Genomic DNA, 6,029 nt, shown 5'->3' with positions numbered 1-6,029 from the left:
ATATCTGGGGTTTTAAATGAGTAGTTTCTAGATATAATACCAAGGATTTTTCATACTTGGCCACAAGCTTCTTACAGCATAGCTGCTCTATCCTGTAGAACTGATGAATGAAATTGTTTTTAATTGTTCACTTTATTAATGTAACTTCTGTTCACCATTCACTACACTTGCCTACATTGTAACTTCTGTTCACCGTTTGCCATATTGTAATTCAAACCTCATTTTAAAACACTCACTCCGTTTTGTAAAAGCTTCCTTCAACCTTCATTTTTGCAAACCCTGCTGTAATCTTATTAGTTTAGTTTAGATGTGTGACTGAGGTATGTATGGATGATGGAATCAACCTCCAGCCCCAGCCTGTCCTGTTGAAATAGACTTCAAACCCCATCGGCTGAAGATGCAGACAAGAACCCTAACAAAGTTAGAAGAGTCCACTCTAAAAAGAAAAGGTACAATACAAGGAAGATCAAAGCCGGGTCCCAGACTGAAAGTCACGCCTGCAACTGATGGGTGATCAATCACCAAACCCAGAGGCAACGTGACATAGCAAGACCTATAGACTCTGGATTCAAACTAAAGCCTACAAAAAGGATGGATGAGATGAGAGACTTTGGAGGGTAACATCTGCTGCCAACATGGAAGGACATTGGTGCAGGCCCAGCAGAGACCCAGCTTGTCCTTGTGCCCGGCTTTCCTGGCCCGTTAGCCGCCACAAGCTACGAATTCAAGCTGCAAAATCAAGCCATGAACTCAAGCTATGTCCAGGACTGGTAACTATGCAGCAGCTGCAGAACATCTGATGGAGGTGTGTGTGTGTATAGGTATTAGATATAATGTGTGTGTATAAGGATTAAGATATTAGTTATTAGTCATAAATCAAATTGTTGTCATAAGAAATGTGGCATCTTTGCCTTACCCCCTGAAAAGATCCTGTGTAGTTTTGTCTGTACAACAATCCCCTCTCCAGCCACTAGAACCACAACGACAGATAAAAGGGGAGGCTTTGTTTCAATTTTAAAAAGTTCTAGCCTTCCCATTGGCTCTTCTGGCCAGGTGCTCACTCACTTCCTTTTCCCTATGCATAGCAGTGAGACTTTTTAATCTTTTACAGGTAGAGCAATTAGACAACAGCTACTAAGGGTATGTCTACATCTACAATTTTGCAGCGCTGGTTGTTACAGCTGTATTAGTACAGCTGTATAGGGCCAGCGCTGCAGAGTGGCCACACTTACAGCAACCAGCGCTGCAAGTGGTGTTAGATGTGGCCACGCTGCAGTGCTGTTGCATACCGCGCGGAAGGAGACCTGCTTGGAGGGGGGGTCGGGGAACGCCAGAGCACACCGCGGGGCTGGAGACCTGCTTGGAGGGGGGGTCGGGGAACGCCAGAGCAAACCACGGGAAAGGAGACCTGCTTGGAGGGGGGGTCAGGGAACGCCAGAGCACACCGCAGGGAAGGAGACCTGCTTGGAGGGGGGGAGTCGGGGAACGCCAGAGCAAACCGCAGGGAAGGAGACCTGCTTGGAGGGGGGGTCGGGGAACGCCAGAGCAAACCGCGGGGAAGGAGACCTGCTTGGAGGGGGGGTCGGGGAACGCCAGAGCAAACCGCGGGGAAGGAGACCTGCTTGGAGGGGGGGTCGGGGAACGCCAGAGCACACCGCGGGGAAGGAGACCTGCTTGGAGGGGGGGGTCGGGGAACGCCAGAGCACACCGCGGGGATACCTGCTTATTCCACGGAGGTCAACAAAAACGCTGGTGAGTGTCTACACCTGATGACCAGCGCTGGTGATCCAGCTCTGGATCCTCTACACCCAAGGCACGACCGGGTGTATGGCCAGCGCTGCAAACAGGGAGTTGCAGCGCTGGTAATGCCCTGCAGGTGTGTACACATCCTAAGTTGCAGCGCTGTAACCCCCTCACCAGCGCTGCAACTTTGTAGTGTAGACAAGGCCTAAGGGTATGGCTACACTTGAAACTTCAAAGCGCTGCTGCGGCAGTGCTTTGAAGTGTGAGTATGGTCGCAGCGCCAGCGCTGGGAGAGAGCTCTCCCAGCGCTGCACGTAAACCACATCCTCTACGGGTGTAGCTTGCAGCGCTGGGAGCCGCGCTCCCAGCACTGCGGCACTGATAACACTGAGGCTTTACAGCGCTGTATCTTGCAGCGCTCAGGGGGGTGTTTTTTCACAGCCCTGAGCGTGAAAGTTGCAGCGCTGTAAAGCGCCAGCGTAGCCATGGCCTAAGAGGGATTTTATAGCTACTGGCTGGCTGGGTGTCCATAAAAGGGAGCTCCCTCACCCCTTCATTTATTACAGGGACCCAACCAAAGAATTAAAAAAGACAACAGCATACATGCCTGCTTTGCTCTAATGGTGCAGAGTAGCCTTAGGAGGGTAATGAGTGTGATATAAAAGTGCGTCCTTTTTTTTTTGGTTGCTGCAAGACTGTCATGTACTTGCAGATGCTGGAGGGTGCCAGGAAGGGTTACAATTTATAAACAAGCTGCAATTATTGGTACTCAGCAGGAATCATACTATGTACACAGTGGAGTAAGTGAAGCAATAAGCATTTTATGAGCTAGACCACAACAGTTGTGCTTCTCTGGCTTGTGCCTATAGTTTGAGCCATCTTCTAGTGGATGCCACCTAGCAGTTGGTCAGATATATTTAATTTTAAAGTGACGGGCTACCATAGCACCTTAAGGATTTATTATGCTGTGATGCTGTATGGAATCTGGGGGACACATTAGGCTACTATGACTACTAATATTGTAAAATTGCAATGAGTTGTGCCAGATACGCCATATAAGATAGCTGCAAAAATGTTATCATCTGCCAGCTATGATAATCTCCTTTATATATGTTTGTATTATGAGTTATAGGTATGTCTGTATTACAAAAACTTGTGCTATGCTTCTGGGTGACACCCCCCCCCCCCGACAGTTTGGCATCAGCACTGCTTAGCCTGCTTGATGGCCCATTAAGGACCATCAGTTATTCAACTGAGCCATTGAGAGAAGGCAGGGGATACACTTTTGACTCAACAAGGCATGCAGGGGCATGATTATAGACAGAAAAGGCTTCCAAGGCCTGTGCTGGGCAGCTTGTGTTGGAAACAAAGGAAGCATATGTCACATGGCAAAAGACTATAAAAGGCAGCTGCATCGTCTCCACTTTGTCTTCAATCCTGCTTCTTACCTCTAAAGAAACTTTGCTACAAATGGACACTCTGAACAAAGGACTGAATGATCCATCCAAACTGTGGATGTGTTCCAGAGGGACTTTCAAGCCAGTAAACTCACCAATACTGCTAGGAACCTGATATATGGCCTTTGAAGTCTTTGTATGTATGTGATTGCTTTACCATTTTACATCTCTCTTCTTATCCTTTCTTTTTTCTTTATAATAAATCTTTAGTTTTACACACTAAAGGATTGGCTGGCTGGGAGTATTTTGAGTAAGATCCAAACCAATATTGATCTGGTAACATGGCTGACCTTTTGGAGGGGAGGGGTCAGAAGGCCATTTTATATATGAGAGTAGAGTTTTAAAATAACTTCTCACTGTACTGGCCCTAGGTGCTGACTGGGAGCCAGAGAACTGGAATGCAATGAAGGGGGCTGTGTGATTGCATTTTTGCTTCTTGATAACCAGTGTGGGTGAATCAGAAGCACAGTTTGTGACTGGTTGAGGAGTTAACTTCAGTGTTACCCACCAGTTTTGAGACTATCTGCTCTCCCTTTTGCAGCCTGCCCTGACCTTGGCATTTCCAGTGCAGGGCTGCCCTGAGCATCACAGGTCAAATATGCACAAGTAGTTTATAAAGGCACCTGGTGTTTCCACACTTGTAATACAGTATCAGAGTGTGATTTAGACCTATCAACATATGTAAAACCAAGCTGAATGCATTCATGCTTTACCATGGTGCAATGACATGAAAAGTCTATAGAATAATCAGGGCTAGATCCTACCTTCTGTGGCATTGGTGAACTAAGGGCTGACAAACTGGAGAAGGGTAGTTTTTCCTCTTCCCAACTGCCTCATGAAAGTAAAAGAGCAGGGCAAGATCTCTCTCCAGTCTCTCAAGAGCATTTGGAACAACATTCAACTCCCACTCTGGTCCCATTCTTCAATTCTTTGGAGCTGACAGGCACAGCCAACCACCCATTAACTAGCATGCGTGCTCTGTTTTGCAGCTCAAGCTGTCTAGGTCATACATGCTCCTTTTCAGAGGAACAGCAACACGTGTGTTAGTCTTCCTCATTAAATACTGCTCTGGCCAGCAACATTCAAGGAGCAAAGGAGGAATCTGCCAGCATCCCTATACTCTTTAAGAGCTCTGGCTAGGACTACATTTGATGCACACCTTTATTTTAGAGAAGCTGCAAACTGTCAGTGATTGGGATGTGGGTTAGAGCAGGGGTCAGTAGTCAGGAATTGGGGCTCAGGGTCAGAACAAGAGTTAGAAGCCAGATGCCAGAGCCAAGGGTCAGACTCAAAGTCAGAAATCAGAGCTGAGGGTCAGGACTGGGTTACCTGGAGGCAAGGCTAGGAACAAGGCAGATATGGAGGTGGACATAGCAGAAATAATGGCAGACACTAAATTAGGAACCTACAAAATTTGTTCTGATTGCTGTTGAACTTGCCAGGTACAGGGAGCTTGGGTTCACAGACAGCAGGGGCTGGAGCTGAAGGCAATGCTGCTGAAGCTTGCATTCTCCACTTGGGCTCGCAAGGTGTGCCGGGCTCCTGCTGCCACCATTAGAGAGACATTGGCTTTTATAGACTCCATGCTCACCCTATCATCTCTAGTTCCCTTATCATTTGTGTTGGCGTGTCCAAATTGCCAGTGACCAGGATGAAGGTGGTTGTGTTTTGAGACCAGAGTAGGAGTCAGGTCTAGTGATTAGAGAAGGAATCAGCAGTCAGGAATTGGAGCCCAGGGTCTGAACTGGAGTCAGAGGGCAAGTACCAGGGCCAAGGTTCAGAGCCAAAGTCAGAAATCAAAGCCAAAGTTCAGGACTCAATTACCTGGATTGAGACAAGGCAAAAGCAGGGCTGGGAAGAAGGCAGGAACTATCAGAGGCCTAGGCAAATGCTGTGAGTAGCCACTGAACTGCTGCTGCTGGGCTTAACAGGCAGTCTGCTGACTCTTCCAATCAATCAGTGGAATAGCCAAACAGGCTGCCTACTACAGGCCAGTTGGCCTCATTAGATTGCCTGGAGACTGACTCCATTGCAGGCTCTGCTTCCTGACACAAGCAGCATACAGTCCATCTGCCACTACCTACTGGTGGCAGATCATTGTACAATGCTAAGGACGGGAAGTAGAGAACATGCTTTCTCCTAGCTATATGAAAACTGTTTAGTAATGTAATGCAACAGTCTCTGTTTTTCCATTTTGTGGGGCCAACCAGAATATCTTCTGACTTGAGTAGCAACTGAAGACTGCCTTCTTATTTCTGAAAGCTTGTGACGTGCTAGACACTTTATGACTATAGCAGGCACAGTTGCTGCCTTCTTGAACATCTAACACAACTATTGCTGCAGACCACACAATTTGTAAGTAGTGAAAACCCCCATGTTGGATGTATAGTTCCAGCTTTTCTAAACATTGTTTTGCAAAAAAATTCTGTTATATGGTAACTCCTAGCCTCAAACAGAGCATTTGATGCAGAAAATCTATGGCAAGGGTACCCAACCTGATATCAACTTACAGGAGGAAATGGCAGTAAGTGGGAGTAGGTAGAGAGGGGGAATGTGGTTAAACACCAAATTTTAGCAAAACTTTTCAAATGTAGGTTCCTAAATACAGTTTTAGATTCTTTAAATTCAGATAGCTAAGTGGCCTCATTTTTTGAGATGGTGACACCTCCCAACTCCCACTCATGTTAATGGCCACCTTTTCTCCTCATTCTGATGTTAAATACTACATTTAAGAAGTCCCAGTTTGGATATGCATGCAAGCTTTGGGATGATTATTGAGTACATTTTGAGGGTTTTCCACTTCTGCTTCTGTTTTAGTATCTATGGCAT

Source organism: Gopherus flavomarginatus, chromosome 4 (assembly GCF_025201925.1).
Source record: "Gopherus flavomarginatus isolate rGopFla2 chromosome 4, rGopFla2.mat.asm, whole genome shotgun sequence".
In the NCBI taxonomy this organism is placed as follows: domain Eukaryota; kingdom Metazoa; phylum Chordata; order Testudines; family Testudinidae; genus Gopherus; species Gopherus flavomarginatus.
This window is presented reverse-complemented; position numbering follows the sequence as displayed.